Source organism: Vitis vinifera, chromosome 3 (assembly GCF_030704535.1).
Source record: "Vitis vinifera cultivar Pinot Noir 40024 chromosome 3, ASM3070453v1".
Taxonomy (NCBI): Eukaryota; Viridiplantae; Streptophyta; class Magnoliopsida; order Vitales; family Vitaceae; genus Vitis; species Vitis vinifera.
Window position 1 is genome coordinate 11,883,246 of NC_081807.1, and position 17,986 is coordinate 11,901,231.

Here is a 17,986-nt window from a genome sequence, read left to right on the forward strand (position 1 = left end):
TTTGAATGGGATTTCAATATGGAGTTTAAAAAGGTGTTGATTGCGCAGAGTGTTTCTTGAAGCTGCTGTAGCTAAATTTTCTCTCCAGTTTCTGGTGTGGGTTTGGCGCTTATGTGAACCCTTAATTCATCGAGAAGCTGCCCGTACAGCTCTTGCAAAGCTTCATAGAGATCCCTACTTTCTCCTCTTCACTTATTTCTTCAAAAATCACTTCATTATTCTTTTTGAGTGAAACGGGAGAGAACTCTTCCATGCTTGTCTTCTCCCTGTTATATCTAAAAGCCTCAACGTGAGTGGGGGACACCTAGCAATCGCGAACCAATAAGGAGCGTACACTCTAATGATTTCCTCTAGAAGCGATTGCTCTTTTTCATGGTTTTGTTCTATAATGATTTGAACAATCCTTCTAGAAATTGAACTTCTTAAGCGCATCGTTTTACTTGGAGCTCTGCTAGGATGGGATATAAGAACGACTTCATGTATTGGCAGCCATCCTCTTTGTGGAAACAGTGAAAAGTACAAGGGATTTCTAATGTCAGCATCATAAACTCTTACAGTTTTTTTTTCGGGCCAAATATTCATCTGGAGCATGCAATATAATGTCCACTTGCTTGCATTTCAAAAACAGAAAATTCTGCTGCCATGAGAAGGAAATTGGTTATTGACAGTGGTGATTTGACCACAAGAGTCCAATCTTGAATAGGATCAGAGCGAATGTCTTTTGCAATCTCTGTCGCTTGTATGCCCAAGCAAAGCATCCTCAAATGTTGTCTTCAACTCAAAAGACTTGAGACCCCGAGCAAGCTGTTCTGCATTTAGTCCCTCATGTGCACTGCCTTGTGACTACAATGGATTGTGAAGGAGCTTCAGCTCTTATTTTTCAAAGATTTCAACAAATCTGTGATATCCAACTTTTAGCTGGGAACAGTGGTACTATTCTGATCACAAGCTAAGGTAGTTGCTACAATATTTACAGCATCATCTTCACGGAGATTAGACTCGCATAGCTGCCTGAACCTACCTGGACTGTACCAATCTGTTGAGCAGATACTAAGCCTCTCAAAGTAGAAGAACTCTTCTATGCTAGGTAATGGATCCCAGTATATGAAATGAAACAGAGCCTTAAAAAACTAAACCTTCCAAGTATACAACTTCAGAATCTTCTTGTCATTTGCCAATGCATCATCAGGTAAAATTGTATTTGTTTCTGAGGCACTCCCATCCCCACCAGCCTTGAACTCTTCTTCTGTATTATTGGTATTGTTCTCAGCAGCAAAGTTGAAACGCTCTGTGCCAGAATCAACTGAATCTCCATTGTAGAATAAATTTCTGTGCTGCACAGAAAGAACCCTTTCCTTAGCATTAGAAGCACCTTGGTTTGTAATAGCCTTTGCTTTTGTGGAGCTGTGACATGGACAGGGCTTCTTCAAAGAGCTCAAAGAACTAGAAGCTTTGCTCATAAGAGGTGAACCAAATGCCTTCATTCTTTGTGCACTCTTTGTCTTTCCTTTTGATTCAAGCCAGGCACGCAATTTCGCCTCCATGTCAACTTTAACATTTGGAGTATCTTGTTTTTGAGCTGATGGAACAGAGTTAGATATGTGGCGCGACCGTGCAGCCAAGCTGACCGTATGAACAGGTTCTTGGTACTCTCCTGGATTTAGACAAGCAACCATCAATGCACGGCTGGTTCCTCCAAGGGAATCTTGCAGTATCCGGGTCAGTTTGTTTTCTCTGTATGGTACTCGGGGCCTGTTATTGTTAAAGGCATAAATCACATTTGATAAGACAAATAAGGACTGGTTGATCTTAGCACTCTCTTGGAGACGTATCCCTTTATTGCAGGTTCTTCTGTTGTCTTCATTACCTGCTAAATCGATGAGGTTCAACTTCCAAGTAACAACAGCACTGGAGCCATCATCACAAGGAGTGGAAACAGATATCACAAGGACTCCATGGCTTCTGCTAGAGACATCATTAAGCCCTGTGTGTGCAACTTTTCTGCGTTGAATTCCACAAGAGAAGACCTCATAAAATTCAGACATGGAACTTATTGGGACACGAGATAAGCCCTTTAGATGAATCTGCCCACCTTTGTCATCCAATATTGCAATTTCCTTTGCTTTGACTTCCAACAGATCATAACATCCGTCCATATAGACCTCATAATATGACATCTCTGCAGTGCTGGTTGTGCTCCAACACATAGTTAGAACTGCTAACATGGTAAGTGGCATTAGACCTGGAAGTTCATCAGTGCCTTGCATGGTGTAGGTTTTCCCACTGCCAGTTGCCTCATAAGCGAAGACAGTGGCATTGCAGCCATGAAAGATACCTGGAATCAAAGGGCTTACCTCTCTGTAAAAAAATCAGACTCACATTGTTGTCATGTGGGCCAAGAAACGAGTCCAACTTGTATCACTCTCTGCGACTGGTTTCTTGATCATTAAGATGAACAATAACTTCTTCGCCGGATTCACAGTCTTGATCAAGGATCGAGGTGCACGAAATCGGGTTACCGTTTTTTGGCAGCGGCGATTTCATGGGGAAGAAAGGGGCGCACCCTCACGATGACCCTGACCTTGGAGATGGAGGTAAAAACACAGGACTCAGAATCATCCCTTATCGTGTCTGAGAACTTTCTGACTGTAGCCACAGAAGCAGACTCAAACTCTCTTCTCTGAATTTATTTCTGATTCTCAAATTCTCTGAAGTTACTAAGAACTTGGCTTTCTTTGCTATCCAAGGACCAATCACAACTGACCCGGGGGAATACCCAGTAGGTGTGCAAACTATCGTGCGGCAAGGGATGGGTGACAAAGAAATAGAAAAAGATGCGAAAAGAAACAAAGAAACAAAACAAAACAGAGGAAAGGTAGGCATAGAGTAAGCCATCAAGAAAAGCCACATTCCATTGTTTTGTCAATGGGCTAAAAAAAAGAACAGGTGAGGATATCAGAGGAAAAGAGAATGGTTCTTGAATATCAATATCAATGATAATCCCATACATCAACCATTAACAATAGAGATTAAAAAGACTAAAAATCAAAAACCAAAACAGAGCATGCTCACGCTTAAATATATTCGAAGAGAAAAATCAGTCCTAATTCTCCACAACAATCAATAAGATGACATCGGGACTTGAAAAATAATATTTAGGATCATATAGAGATGAGAGAATGCGAATTTCACGTGACCATACCTGGAAGAGCCAATCTTTGAGGAGAATTGCTCAGCTTCAAACGAGAAGGATGCGTGCTGTCAGTCCCTCTCTCAGTACTTCCCCTCAAGACGATCTCCAAAAATCTTCAAAAATATACTCTTATCTTCCTCTCCTTCCTCTCATGCGTGTCTTTTCCCTCAAGAAAAATCCTTTTTTTGCTCTCTCTCTTCTTCTCACTCTCAGACTCCAATGCGTGCTGCCCCCCTCCTCTTCTTTTCCTTTTCTCACCTATATATATCATCCCTCAAGACCTAAATTTGTTTCCAAAAAGGAGAATTTTCCTATTTCCTTTCTTCTTATCTTTTTTTTTTTTTAAATCTTCCAATCAAAAGCAATCTTCTCAATTTCAAATTCTCCTCCAAAACCTTCCAAGGAGAGTCCCACTTTCCTTAAACTCCAATGGTAAGTTTCCTTGCAAAAACATGAAATTTTAGAAGTTAAATAATTGCATGAATAGATAAATAAGTAAATAAATTAGAAAATGGTAAAAATAATAAATAAATAAATAAGTTAAGGAAAATAATATAAAGAGGAAAATAAAATAAAATAAAATAAAAACAAACAAATTAACAAAAAAAAAATGGGCCCTACGAGCCATGCAAACACGCAAGTCATATAAGTCACGCTAAAAAAAATCTTAATAGACCTAGTACCTAAACGGGCCTAAGGTGAGACTAAGTGGGCCTAAGGTGGTGCCTAAAGGGCCAAGTGTATCTAAAAGCTATCCTAAAAAAAAACAAGAAAAGCCTAAGTATAAATTAGGGCTGCCAAGGGTCACAATAAGGGATCAAATAATCCCTCAACCAAAGTCTCCGAGGTGACTCAAAAAAAGGTAAGTGGTATGAGTAGCTATAGGCCACTAAGGAACTATTGTGGAGCATTGAAAACGAATTTTAAAGACATGTGCTAAAGGGACAAAATGGAGGGTCTACAAAAAGGTTTGGTTTTAAACTAACCAAAAATAGTAACTGATTTTACTTACAAAGAAAAGTGTTTCTTGGAGTTTCAGATCACTAGGCTCAGGTTCCTCATACAAAAAGGAAATTCCGGTCACTTGTTTCTTTTCCTTGCATTAGAGAATTAACATATAGTTAATTCTCTAACCGGTGTGGTACAAATGCTTCCCCTTAATGAGTTCAAACACTAAATCCCTCTCACTAATGCATCTTGCAATGGCTCGTGCCTCTCACCTAGCATTTGCCATTCAAGGTGATCCTTAACCTTGGATTACCCGTCAAAAGCTCACAAGAGATAACTAATGGATGTCTCCTTAGAGTCCAAAATCTTACCAAGTGTTGGCTATTCTAGAAAATCCTATCTTTAAACCACCTCCCAAAGGCTCGCAAGAGGTAAACTAGTGCATCTCAATGGACGGAGATCACTTGCCTTACCAAGTATGGCCCAGGTGATTTAAAGGCGTTTTAAGTTAACTATAAAGATAAAAACCATTAACGGGTCACACTTTCTCTTCATTAAAAACTAAAACAACAAAACTTCCAATTTATGCATGAGGAAACTTACCCGGCTTTCTTCACTCCAAGAGACGAAGAGCCTAGCCCCTCATCCTTTGAGGAAAAATCCTCACAGTTTGATTGGCTAGAAATAAAAAGTAAATAATATACAATATAATCAAAACGAGAAGGTAAGGCAGAGCAAAGACTCTATATTTTACTTCCTTGCAAAACTGTACAAAGGATGCGTCTTTGAGAACAAGCTCCCCCAGTCGATTATATAAAGAAAATTACAAACTATATATAAGAGGTTATTCACCCTTTGTTCTTACTTAAAGACTAAGGAATCCTATGATAGGTGGGTCACAAGGAGAGTTTGGGGATTTAGACATCAAATATCTAAAGAAAAATATCTCAAAATGTCGGTCGGGAAGCTTTAGGAGAACACCGTGGCACTGTGCAAAATGGCTGTGAAATTTTCGCAGCAAAAGGACAACATTTTCGTAGCCAAAGGTTGATTTCGCAGTCGTGCAACATTCTGCCTTCAACTTGGAGTGATCGGCTTCCAATGGCTGTAACCCCTTCATTTCAACTCTGAATCGTGCACCGTTTAAAGCATTGGATTGTTAACTTCCTGAGCTTAGAAAAGACATATAGCATGCATAAATTGGACTCCAGGAAGTGCTCCAAAAGTGGCTGAGATGACTGTCATCAAGAATGCTTCATGGCAGATTTCTCTTTGCTTCCCCTCCTTGCATTCCGGATTTGCTTATGGCAAAGGACTTTAAAGCTTTGGTTCTTCATGTTTCTGAGCTTTCTATTGCTTTGCCATGGATTCCAAATAACTCTCCTCAATCTCGGATTGCTTTGGTGATAAAAAAGCTATCAAAACACCAAAACTTAACACAATTTTATTAAAATTGATTGCAAGGGTCCTTAACATGCCAAATGAGTTAAAAGGTAATAACTACTACTCAAAAGTGTTTAAAAGATTTAATTACAAGCTATCAAATAGCACTTTTTGAGTAGTAATCACTCCCCCCAACCGACATATTGCTAGTCCCTTAGCAATGAAGGAGAGAAAAATGAAAATAAACAGTACTATAATTTACAACATCATGCTGATCAAAAAACAATTTTCAAGTGGGATGATGATCTAACTCTCACATGGAACATTAAAGAAATAAAACTCAAACTTCAACAAGAGTTATCAAATAACTTGTCTAATCACAATTCTTAAAGATAAGGCATTATGCAAATTTAAGCTTTTAAAAGAGTTTCCACTCCCAAAGGGTCAAACCTTACTCTTCCACAAAAATCTAAGTGTTATTTATTAGCTTCCGAATATAGTATGTTGAACTAATCTTTCCCCTCAACCTAGTTCTTTTTCAAAGCTTAGCAAACTGATCAACCTCCAATAGACTAAGAATGCACCTCTTTTTTCACAATTTTTTATTCTTTTCATTGTAAGAGTACAAGGCTAAAGGTATTCTTTTCTAAATTGTCCATGTAACGGGGGTCCATCGATGACTCCCAACTAATTAAGGTTTAGGGCATCAAGTTTTAAGGATCTTTCAACCACTAACTCCTCGGATTTTACCTCGGATTTTACCCCGGACTTTTGAGAATGAAATTTTAATACCCAAGCACCTACAGTATGTTAAACTCCACCTATTCACCCTTGTAACGAGCATTGAGGTCGGTGACTCCCAACCAATGAAGGCTTAGGGCACCAGGTTTTAAAGATTTTCCCCATATACCCCTCAGACCTTGCTCGGGTTTCAAGGCAAGTAAAACATTTTTTCTTTCTGTCTTTCTTTCTTTCTTTTTCAAAGACTCATTGGCCTTTTACAAGGTGTCCCAACACTATTAAATGAGGTCAAAGGTACCAAGTCTAAAATTTTCCTAAGTCAAGAGGGAAATAGTTTTTCATCTTATAATCGGAACCTATTGTGCACAGTGTGTGAATAGCTTAAAGTGGAAGAACTAAGGTTGAATTCAATAGAAGTTTCAACAATTCATGAACTTTAGTAAGCATAATACAAACTCAAGTCAAGTAAAAAGACAAAAATTCAATTTCTCCCTTTTCATTTTGTGAATTTTTCCTTAATAACCATGGAGAGTAGAATAAAAACTTTAAAATTTTTTAAAATTAAGCAAAAAGCAACTAAATTACCAAAATAACTTAGCATTAATAACAAAACTTCCTTTCTCAACTCTCCCCCCAACCAAGCTAAACATTGTCTTCAATGTGACAAAAGCGATTGAAGAATAGAGAGGAAGTGGTACCTCTGATTCGTGCCCACTTGGTGTCTCAGCTGATTCATGTCCAGTTGGTGCTCTGATTACTACTCAAAAAGGGCTATTTGATAGCTTGTAATTAACTCTTTTAAACACTTTTGAGTAGTAATTATTGCCCTTTAACCCAATTAACATATTAAGGACCTTTGCAATCACTTCTAATCACTTTGTGTAAGTTTTGGTGTTTTTGTTAGTAATTTGATCACCAAAGCAATCCAAGATGGAGGAGAGTTATTTGGAATCCATGGTAAAGCAATAGAAAGCTCAGGAACATGAAGAATCAGAGATTTGAAGCCTTAAAGTCCTTTGCCATAACCAATCCGGATTGCAAGGAGGAGAAGTAAAGAGAGAATCCACCTTGAAGCATTCTTGATGACAGTCATTTCAGCCACTTTTGGAGTACTTCCTGAAGTCCAATTTATGCATACTTTATGTCGTTTCGAAGATCGGGAAGTCAACAATCCAATGCTTGAAACGGTTCGCAAATCGGAGTTGAAATGAAGAAGTTAGAGCCAATGGAAGCAGATCACTCCAAGCTGAAGGCCAATTTCGCAGGGCTGCGAAATCAGCCTTCGGCTGCGAAATGATTTCGCAGCCATCTTGTTCATCTGCGAAATTTCGCAGCCATTTTGTGCGCCTGCGAAATTCTCCCGAGTGCTTCCAGATATTTGCGACCATCGTTTTTTGTTATTTTGCCTCAGATATTTGTTGTCTAAATGCCAATTCTCTCCTTGTAATCCACCAATTAGATGATTCCTTAGTTGTTGAGCAAGGATGCAGGGGTAAACAACCTGATATGTATTGTTTTGTAATTTTCACTTTAAAAACGTCGGGGAACTTTCTCCGGAAAAAAAAACTTATGTAAATTTTACACTTAGTGAAATAGAAAATATCTTTTGCTTTCTTTTTCTCTCTACTATTTTCTATTTTCTTAGTAGCCAAACATCCTTGGAGGATGAAATCCCCAAGGATGAGAGGCTAAAACCTTTTTGTTTCTTGAAGTAATGGATGCCATGTGAAGCTCCCGTGTCAGGATGGAGATTTCCAAGCCATGAATGTAAGTAGCTGAGCGTCATAAATGTTTTCATTCAAAGTAAAGCTTTTAATCCCTCTGACTTGCTTTGAACGGCCAATACTTGATAACCTTTTGGTCTCAGTGGATTCTTATTGTTAGATCCACTGACGTTCATTAGTTATCTCCTACGAGCCATTGTATTGCAAGTCGAGGAGATGACCTATATCATTAAAAGAGCATTTATGAGGTTCAGCTACCCTTTTTGTAAGTTTTGAAGGACTAAAACTCAGTTGTTAAACACATACCGGTTCGGGAAGTAAGCATCACCTTAGTTGCTTCCCCAACTCGAGGTGAAAAGTTCCAAAATCTCCATTTTTACACAGTGAGTTAAGCATGGCTATCCAAAGCTTTGAGAAACTTCTTTTTCCATCTTTTAACCTATTTGCATGTTAGTTTAGTTTACAACACCTTCATCTTTTTATGTTTTCATCTTAACCTAATCTTTATTAAGAAAAGTTCACTCCATCCTCCGAACTTCATCAGTTAAAGTAAAAACCCTTCCCAGTGTTCGATCCTAGAGCCACTATGCTATAGTAGCTTTGCTACTTTAGTGTAAGGACGTTAGGTATAAATTTTGTTGATACCCTTACATGCCAAGCTACCAAGAGCCAGGGTTATCAAATGGCGCCGTTGCCGGGGAAGGTGCTACTTCACTATGAATATATCAGCCGGAGGTAACTTGTGAGACTTCTCATGAGTAAGGTGAATTCTATCTCATTTTTCATTTATTAACCTTTTATTTTAGTTTTAGAACATTTTTAACTTAGTTTAGATAAGTTTCTTTTAGCTTTTAACTTTCATTTTTAGTTTATTTTTCATACTCTGTTTTTCCTTCCGCGTGCTCTGTTTTTTCTTCTTTCTCTTTGTTTTGTTTGTTTACTTTGTTCCATCTGAATCCGTGCATGCCCTATTGGATTAGAGACCAAGAGGGAAGGTTAGTGCGGATAGAGACTCCACGAGCTATTGAATTGGAGATTATTTTAGAAGTCATGGAGAATCAGCCAGAGGATCAACATTCACAACACGGGCAGGGGAATGATCCGAACTTGTATAGGTCCATGAGGGACAGGATGCACCCTCCGAGGATGAGTGCACCATCTTGCATCATTCCTCCTACAGAGCAATTGATTATCAGGCCACACATCGTGCCTCTGCTTCCTACTTTCCATGGGATGGAAAGTGAAAATCCATATGCACACATAAAGGAATTCGAAGATGTGTGCAATACTTTTCAAGAAGGGGGAACAGCTATTGAGCTTATGAGGTTGAAGCTCTTTCCATTCACATTAAAGGACAAAGCCAAGATATGGCTCAATTCCTTGAGGCCGAGAAGCATAAGAACATGGACAGAACTTCAAGCTGATTTTTTGAAGAAGTTTTTCCCTACTCACAGAACAAATGGATTGAAGAGACAAATCTCCAACTTCTCAGCACGTGAGAATGAAAAATTTTATGAATGCTGGGAGAGGTACATGGAAGCCATCAATGCATGCCCTCACCACGGCTTTGATACATGGCTTTTGGTGGGTTATTTTTATGATGGCATGTCATCTTCAATGAAGCAGATATTGGAGACAATGTGTGGGGGCGATTTCATGAGCAAGAACCCTGAGGAGGCTATGGATTTCCTAAGTTACGTCTCAGAGGTTTCCCGTGGATGGGATGAGCCCACTAACAGGGAAATAGGGAAGAGACCAGTTCAGCAAATGTCAAAAGGGGGGATGTACAATCTGAGTGAAGACATGGAGATGAAAGCCAAGGTAGCTGCCATGGCTAGAAAATAGAGGAAATGGAGTTGAGAAAAGTTCACGAAGTCCAAGCTATTTCAGAACCTCAACAACCAGCCAATCCTTGCTCCATATGTCAGTCGTTTGAACATATGGTGGAAGAATGTCCCACCATTCCGGCAGTAAGAGAAATGTTTGGGGAACAAGCTAACTTGATTGGCCAATGGAAGCCAAATTCAAATGCTCCCTATGGCAACACGTACAACTCTAGCTGGAGGAACCACCCAAACTTTGCATGGAAGCCAAGGCCAAACCCATATCAGTCACCAGCCCAATCAAGCCAACAGAGTCAAGGTCAATCCTCAGTTGAGCAAGCACTCGTAAGCCTTAGCAAGGTTATGGGTGACTTTGTGAGTGAGCAAAAATCCATCAACTCTCAACTAAATCAGAAGATTGACAACGTTGAGAGTACATTGAACAAGAAGATAGATGGGATGTATAATGAGTTGTCTCAGAAAATTGACAACATCCAATATTCCATCTCAAGACTCACAAATTTGAACACTGTCAATGAGAAAGGGAAGTTTCCCTCTCAGCCTCACCAAAATCCTAAGGGGATACATGAAGTGGAATCCAAAGACGAGGATTCTTCAAAGGTGAGGGACGTGCAAGCCATTATCACTTTGAGAAGTGGTAAGGAAGTGCATCAGCCAGAGCATGATCAGAGGAAAGCCAAAGAAGACAAGGCTGATAGAAATGAAGAAAAGAAGAATGAACGAAAAGGAAAGGAAGTTCAGATGAAAGAAAGCATCATTCCTAGCATGGATGGGGAACCTCAAATTCTTTTAAAGGAAGGCATGATGAAGAAGCACATGCCTCCTCCATTTCCTCAAGTCTTGCGTGGGAAGAAACCGATCAAGAATGCTTCTGAGATTCTTGATGTTCTAAGACAAGTGAAGGTGAATATTCCTTTACTTGATATGATCAAGCAAGTACCCACATATGCAAAATTTTTGAAGGACTTGTGCACTGTGAAAAGAGGACTCAATGTTACAAAGCAAGCTTTCCTAACCGAGCAAGTGAGTGCTATAATCCAATGCAAGTCTCCAATCAAATACAAAGATCCGGGGTGTCCTACAATCTCAGTTAATATTGGAGGAACCCAAGTGGAGAAGGCATTGCTTGATTTGGGGGCAAGTGTTAACTTGCTTCCATACTCTGTATACAAGGAGCTGGGGTTGGGAGAACTCAAGTCAACATCGATCACCCTATCCTTAGCTGACCGATCAGTGAAAATTCCCAGGGGGGTAATAGAGGATGTATTGGTTCAAGTTGACAAATTCTACTATCCAGTAGATTTTGTGGTGCTTGATACGGATCCCATTGTCAAAGGGATCAACTATGTTCCAATCATCCTTGGAAGACCTTTCCTTGCAACATCCAATGCAATCATCAATTGTAGGAATGGGGTCATGCAACTCACTTTTGGGAATATGACATTGGAACTCAACATCTTCCATCTATGTCAAAAGCACATCCATCCGGAAGAAGATGAGGGCCCAGAAGAAGTTTGTATGATAGATACCCTGGTGGAGCAGCATTGTAATCAGAGTATGCTTGATCAGTTTGAAGAGAATCCAAATGAAAGCCATGAAGATCTTGATGATGGGTTAGCTGAACCCATGGGAATGAATGCCGTTATGTCAAACTGGAGACAAAAGCCAGTGATCCTCCCTTTGTTCAAGGATGAGGAAGAGATGAAAGAAGCTAAGGATGAAATTCTTAAGCTTGAATTGAAGACCCTTCCTGCCGAGTTGAAGTATGCTTACTTGGAGGAAGGCAATAAAGCCCCGGTGGTAATTTCTTCTTCTTTAACCGTTTCACAAGAGGACAATCTTCTAAGAATCCTTAGAAAGCACAAGAAGGCCATCGGATGGCAAATTTCTGATTTGAAGGGGATAAGCCCATTGATTTGCACGCACCATATTTATATGGAGGAGGGAGCTAAGCCAACTCGTCAGCCACAGAGAAGATTGAATCCTCATATGCAAGAGGTAGTGAGGGCTGAAGTGTTGAAGCTTCTTCAAGCGGGTATCATTTACCCCATTTCGGATAGCGCTTGGGTGAGCCCAACCCAAGTTGTTCCAAAGAAGTCCGGGATAACCGTAGTCAAGGGGGAAAATGGAGATGAAGTGTCCACACGCCTCACAACTGGTTGGAGGGTGTGCATTGACTACAGGAAGCTAAACGCAGTAACAAGAAAGGATCACTTCCCTTTACCTTTCATGGATCAAGTCCTTGAGAGGGTATCTGGGCATCCTTTTTATTGCTTCTTGGATGGTTATTCCGGGTATTTCCAAATAGAGATTGATGTGGAGGACCAGGAGAAGACTACCTTCACTTGTCCATTCGGCACCTATGCTTATAGGCGGATGCCTTTTGGATTATGCAACGCTCCTGCTACCTTCCAAAGATGCATGCTTAGCATCTTCAGTGACATGGTTGAACGAATCATGGAAGTCTTCATGGATGACATAACTGTGTATGGGACTTCTTTTGAGGATTGTTTGTCACATCTTGAAGATGTTTTGAAAAGATGCATAGAGAAAGACCTCGTACTCAATTGGGAGAAGTGCCATTTTATGGTAAATCAAGGTATTGTTCTTGGGCACGTAATCTCAAAGAAGGGTATAGAGGTTGATAGAGCTAAGGTGGAACTAATCGTGAAGTTGCCACCTCCCACCAATGTAAAAGGAATAAGGCAATTCCTTGGGCATGCCGGGTTCTATAGGAGGTTTATAAAGGATTTTTCCAAGATTGCCAAACCTCTTTGTGAATTATTGGTGAAGGATGCCAAGTTTGAGTGGGATGATAAATGTCAAAGGAGTTTTGAGCTTCTTAAGCAATTCTTAACATCAGCACCCATTGTGAGAGCACCAAATTGGGAGTTGCCATTTGAAGTGATGTGTGACTCAAGTGATTATGCCATTGGAGCTGTTTTGGGACAAAGAGAAGATGGTAAACCTTATGTGATCTACTATGCCAGTAAGTCTTTGAATGATGCTCAAAGGAATTACACCACTACTGAGAAGGAATTACTTGCTGTGGTGTATGCTTTGGATAAGTTCAGAGCTTATTTGATAGGGTCTTCCATTGTGGTATTCACGGATCATTCAGCTTTGAAGTATTTGCTAACCAAGCAAGATGCCAAGGCTAGGTTGATTAGGTGGATACTTTTGCTTCAAGAGTTCAACCTCCAGATCAGAGATAAGAAAGGTGTTGAGAATGTGGTAGCTGACCACTTGTCAAGGCTCAACATTGCTCATGACACCCATGGACTTCCCATAAATGATGATTTCCCTGAGGAATCCTTGATGCTTGTGGAGGAAGTGCCATGGTTTGCACACATTGCCAATTACTTGGTCACGGGAGAAATACCAAGTGAATGGAGCTCTCAGGACAAGAAGAATTTCTTTGCCAAGGTCCATGCATATTATTGGGAGGAGCCTTTTCTCTTCAAGTATTGTGCGGACCAAATTATAAGGAAGTGTGTGCCTGAACAAGAGAAGCATGGGATCCTATCTCATTGCCATGAGAATGCATGTGGAGGCCACTTTGCCTCTCGAAAGACGGCAATGAGAGTTCTTCAATCGGGTTTTTGGTGGCCCTCACTTTTTAAGGATGCCCATGAGGTAAGTAAAGGATGTGATAAGTGCCAAAGACTAGGCAAGCTTTCAAGGAGAAACATGATGCCTTTGAACCCCATCTTGATAGTGGATATTTTTGATGTTTGGGGCATAGACTTCATGGGACCTTTCCCTATGTCTTTTGGCCACTCCTACATCTTGGTAGGAGTTGATTATGTTTCAAAGTGGGTTGAAGCTATACCCTGTAGAACCAATGATCACAAAGTGGTTCTCAAATTCCTAAAAGAAAACATCTTCTCGAGGTTTGGAGTGCCTAAAGCAATCATCAGTGATGGAGGCACTCACTTTTGCAACAAGCCCTTTGAAGCTCTTTTGGCCAAGTACGGAGTCAAGCATAAGGTAGCTACACCTTATCATCCTCAGACGAGTGGCCAAGTAGAGCTAGCCAACCGGGAAATTAAGAACATCTTGATGAAGGTGGTGAACACCAATAGGAAAGATTGGTCTGTTAAGCTCCTTGATTCCCTATGGGCGTATAGGACAGCTTATAAGACTATCCTTGGGATGTCACCGTACCGTCTTGTTTATGGCAAAGCTTGCCATCTTCCCGTCGAGATTGAGTTCAAGGCATGGTGGGCCATTAAAAAGCTCAACATGGATTTAACTAAGGCTGGGCTAAAGAGGAGTTTGGATTTGAATGAGCTTGAGGAATTGAGAAATGATGCCTATCTCAACTCAAAAATAGCTGAGGAAAAGCTAAAGAGATGGCATGATCAGTTGGTGACCAAGAAAGAATTTTTCAAGGGACAAAGAGTCTTGCTATATGACTCTAAGCTTCACCTATTTCCGGGAAAGCTCAAATCAAGGTGGGTAGGGCCTTTTGTCATCCACCAAGTACACTCACATGGAGTAATTGAGTTACTCAACTCAAATAGTGCAAAGACCTTCAAGGTCAATGGCCATCGTCTCAAGCCATTCATTGAGCCATTCAAGCAAGACAAGGAGGAAATCAACCTCCTTGAGCCACAGAAAGCATAATCAGAAAAGGGTTAGATGGGCTTGGTTTCACCAAAGTCCATATTTTTGCTTAAGTTTATTAATTTGAAAGCTTTATTAATTCTTTTGATTTTAATTTTGGTTTAAAGTTTTGTTAATTATATGTAACTTCATCTTTTTGAATGATCTTTTGTAGGAGGAATTGCGAAGAAAATGAAAGAAGGTCCCAGGGAGCAAAAAGGAGCTCAAAACCAAGAAATTTCAATGGTCTGCGAAATTTCGCAGCCCAAAATAGCCCCCTGCGAAAATGGCCATCGGCTGCGAAATAATTTCGCAGCCCCTTGGTGTCTGCTGCGAAATCGAGGTTTGGCTGCGAAAATGGCCCTCCGCTGCGAAATAAATTTCGCAGCCCAACACCCTCCTCTGCGAAAATTTTCGCAGCTGCGAAACCACCTCTTGGCACTCGTGTGCCATTTCGCAGCACAGTAACTCCATTTCGCAGCTGCGAAATGGCTGCGAAATCCCCAAAGAGTTAAATTTTCAATTTTCGCAGCGATAGCCTCATTTCGCAGGGTGTTTCGCAGCTGCGAAACACCCCTTTGGCACTCGTGTGCCATTTCGCAACACAGTAACCCATTTTCGCAGCTGCGAAATGGGCTGCGAAAAGGGCCCTCCTCTGCGAAAATGCCCTTTCTCTGCGAAATCCGCCCTCGGCTGCGAAAATTTAAGTGACCCTTGGTATCCAATTTTTAACGGTATAAATTCCAAATTTCTAATATAACCGGTCATTTGAACTTTAAATAGTACCAGAGAAGACCCAAAAACAGAGCAACCTTCCATCTTCTCCCTCTCGCCTGAACCTCGGCCGCGCGCACCTCCGCTCATCTCCGCCGGCCCGCCATGGCAAGAACCCGAGGAGCTAAGTCCTCCTCCCCGTCAAGCCGTACGAGGGTTTCATCAAAGACCCCTGTCCAAGGCTCCACATCTGAGCCTCCGCGACCACCGCGCGTCCCACCTCCAGTTGAGGGCGCACCAATGAGCCCTCCGGTCAGGCGCTATCATACACGGGCGAGTAGCCAGCCACCCAAGAAGAAAGCTAAGGTATCTGAGCCAACGTTAATCGATTTATCAGAGCCAGAAGAGCCAGCTACCGAGTCTCCGCCGTCTCGGCCGTCTCGGCCTTCTCGGCCATCTCAGCCGTCTCAGCCAGCTTTAGAGTCTCGGCCTTCTCGGCCATCTCAGCCGTCTCAGCCAGCTTTAGAGTCTCCGCCATCTCGGCCAGCTTCAGGGTCTCGGCCGTCTCAGCCGTCTCGGCCATCTCAACCGTCTCAGCCAGCTTCAGAGCCTCAGTCGTCTCAGCCGCCGCCTTCAGATTCTCAGATCCCCTCCGGCATGACTCCTGAGATGATTATCAAGCGCCCCATGCTCACTCAGCCGCCCATAGAGGGTAATTTAGATTGCAGGGCTAGGCCTTTCCACTCTGAGCTCTATTTTGACGTGGCCACTTTCAGACTTCAGCCCCAGCTCAGGGACTCCTTCCATCTGCTCCGGAGGTATCATATGGAACAATTGCTTACTCCAAGGGATTTCTTTTATCCCCGTGTGGCAATGGATTTTTACCAATCCATGACCACACACCATGTCCGCGATCCTACTGTCATCCACTTCACCATAGACGGACGTCATGGTATTCTGGGAGCTAGGCACATAGCAGAGGCATTGCGCATTCCCTACGAGCCAGCTAGGCCAGAGGATTATCGAGTCTGGACTAATCCTTCCCCGAGCGACATAGTTCGTATTCTGTCCAGAGGGGCATCCACAGGCCAGTATCTACAGAGGAAGGAGCTCCCTCCTAGCATGTTTTTCATAGATGCTTTCCTCCGCCACAATATCTTTCCACTACAGCACTGGGTGCAGAGGCGAGGAGCTTTGCTGGAGGCATTATATCGGATATCTGAGGGATTCTTCTTTGGCCCTCATCATCTCATTATGGACGCCCTTCTATATTTTGAAGAGAAGGTCCATCAGAAGAAGCTGCTCAGAGCTGATGCCATTCCTCTGCTATTCCCCAGATTGTTATGTCAGATTTTGGAACACTTGGGCTACCCAACTGAGCCTCAATTTGAGCGCAAACGGATTTGTCGAGAGATATTCACTCTTGACAAATGGACGAATATGACAGCCTATAGTGCAGAGCCAGGGGCCCCAGTTGGAGTAGAGCATCCAGAGATTCCACATGCAGAGCAGCCACAGGAGCTACAGCCCATTGAGACACTAGCTGACACGAGAGCACTTGCCCCTGCAGTGCCCTCCGCAGAGCCCATACCTGAGGTTGCTCCCTCTGCTTCTCCTGCCACACCACAGCCTTCCCCTGTTTTTTCAGCCACATCACAGCCCTCCTCTTCAGCAGAGCCGAGGACTACCATATCCATTTCCGAGTACAGAGCTCTATGTCACACTTTGCAGACATTGACCACTTCACAGAGCACTCTTACTCAGGAGATGGCAGCTCTTCGTGCTCATCAGGAGCAAATTATTGCTACTCAGACTCAGCATACTGCCATTCTGAGGCAAATTCAGAGCCATCTGGGTATTCCATCAGCCCCTCAGCACCAGATGCCTGCCCCCTTAGAGCCCACAGAGCCGACTCCAGGAGACACACAGACATCCACCTGAGCCATTATCTTCACATCATCAGCACCCATCTACTTGATCATTTCCATAGTTTACTTTATGTATTTTCTTTATGCACTTTCTTATTATAGTAGCACTTGCAATCCTATGCTTTTGTTATTATATATTGTGGGATTGGTTGTATTACTTGTTATCATCTTTAATGTACTTTCATGAAGTAATACAACTCTATCATTTTTTGCATACTCTTGGTATTATTTTATTTTTATTCCTCTACTCATATCTATTTTCTTTTTGAAACATGTGGTTTCTCCTTGTCTACTCAAATTACATCCACTCAGGAGGCACCACTTCCTCCCTGTAATTTCAATCGCTCATACCACATTGAGGACAATGCTCAGCTTGGTTGGGGGGAGACAGTTGAGGAAGGAAGTTTTTTATTATTATTAGTGTTAATACTAAATTTTTTGGTAATTTAGGTTACTTTTGTTTAATTTTAAAATTTTTCTCTATGGTTGTTAAAGATAATTTCTCAAAAATAAAATAGGATAAGTCGAGTTTTAACTTAATTATTTAAGTCTTTGAGTTTGTTTTATGCTTTCAAAGTTGATAATCTATTAAAGCTCTCTTTGTTTTCGAACTTATTTCTTCCATTTCAAGCTTTACACACACAGTGCACATTAGATCCCGGATATATGATGTAAAACTTTCTCACCTTCTAAGCTTAGGAAAATTTTGACTTGGTTCATTACTTAACCTCTTTTTTAATAGTGTTGGGACACCTCAAAAAGGCCAATGAGTCTTAGAAAAAGAAAAAGAGAAAAAGAAAAAGAAAAAGAGAAAAAGAAAAAGAAAAAGAAAAAGAGAATAAGCTTCTATTCTTTCCTTGAAGCCTAAGCATGATCCGAAGGGGTGGCGAAAGCCTTTAAAAC

General features: G+C 41.4%; 1 pseudogene; it reads right to left on the reverse strand.

Moving 5' to 3' along the window:
- Window positions 1–216: 216 nt before the first annotated feature.
- Window positions 217–15,305, reverse strand: LOC100252660 (kinesin-like protein KIN-10B; annotated as a pseudogene).
- Between the last annotated feature and the right edge of the window lie 2,681 nt (window positions 15,306–17,986).